This window comes from Otolemur garnettii, unplaced genomic scaffold (assembly GCF_000181295.1).
Source record: "Otolemur garnettii isolate 467f Iridium unplaced genomic scaffold, OtoGar3 scaffold00233, whole genome shotgun sequence".
Taxonomy (NCBI): domain Eukaryota; kingdom Metazoa; phylum Chordata; class Mammalia; order Primates; family Galagidae; genus Otolemur; species Otolemur garnettii.
Genome location: NW_003852628.1, coordinates 832,943 through 834,443, shown reverse-complemented (window position 1 = coordinate 834,443; position 1,501 = coordinate 832,943).

Below are 1,501 nucleotides of genomic sequence, written 5' to 3'. Positions count from 1 at the left end.
TTGTTTGGCGGGTCCGGGCTGGGGATTCGAACCCGCTACCTTAGGTGTACGTGGCTGGCGCCCTAGCCGGTTGAGCTATAGGCGCCGAGCCCTCGCAGACCTTTTTTAATCCTCAGGTCTCTTCTGTAAGTCCTTTTGTGGTCCCTCCTGGGTACCCCAGACACCCTCTCTGCTTCTCTCAGATGACTCCTGGAAACTAGTTCTTGGCTCTCTGCCGCCACACTCCTTTATTTTGCAACAAAGTCCTTCGCGATCTGACCTGGGCACTCCCCTCGTTCTGTACAATCGTGCTACATCAATTTTTCCATTTTTCTAAAATGGCTTCATGTGCCCGTCACCACCATAAAAAGAGAGGGATTTTTGTCTTTTTTCTTCCCTATCTTGCCTAGTACCTACAACAATACCAGCCACATAGGAAATACTCATTAGAATGATCTCAGCTTTGCTACCTGAGCTGGAAAAAGAAAGAGAATGAAAGCCTTCTGGATCTTTAAGCTTATTTCTTCATCCTGAAAAATATACCCTCCATTACCAGACTACCTCTGTTTAGATCTCATTTCAAAGGTGTTCTCCTCTCTGAAGAGTATAACCATGTCAGTCCAGGTTTGGGTTAGGACCCACGGTCTCCTGTGCCTCTCCTACCCCAGTCCTAGGCTGTCACAGTCTGGACTGTGGGCTCGCAGAGGAGGAGTGCCAAGGTTACATCTCTTACCCACCACTTGGTCTGCAGCATTACCTAGCACTAGGCTGGGCAGTGAGTAGACGTCCAGTGAAAGTTTGTTAAATGCTCAATAATGCTACGGAAAGAAATTGAGGGAGCTGAAATAAAGCACAGCTCATGTCCTCAGAAAGCTGGCACCAGTCATGCCCCACCCCCCACAACAAGTTTCCTAAGGGGGGTTGAAGGCTCCTCAGACCAGTTTTTGCCGGTTTAAGTTTATCAACCACGTCATCTCGTCATCTCGCTGTTTGCAATGTAGGACTGGACAGGATTTCTCAGGGGACATAAGGGCGGAAATGGATGGGTTGAGTTAGGAAAAGAGAAGTTGCTCTTCTAGACCTGGGGAAAGTGTCCCTGGAAACAACATAAGGGGACAGTAGATTCCAAGGAGGGACATGATTAGGAAGAAGCAGTGCTTCCCTTTTCCCCTCCCAAAACTGCTCCTCCTCCAGGATTGTCACTTCAGGAAAGCCTTACTGTAACTCTATCCCTAGGTTATAGCCCTTAGCCCTGCTCTTCTTCCGGGATGGCTCCCTCCATCTTATGGAAGGGACTGTCCACTCAGGCTTCTCAGTTCTCCTGCTACCCACTCTCTCCTCCCCTCCACTTTAGTCCAACTCTCTTGAGCTCTCAGCCTCCACTCTTTTTTTTTTTTTTTTTTTTGAGATAGAGGGTCACTTGGGTAGAGTGTTATGGCGTCACAGCTCACAGCAACCTCAAACTCTTGGGCTTAAGCGATTCTCTTGCCTCAGCTTCCCAAGTAGCTGGGATTACAGGTGC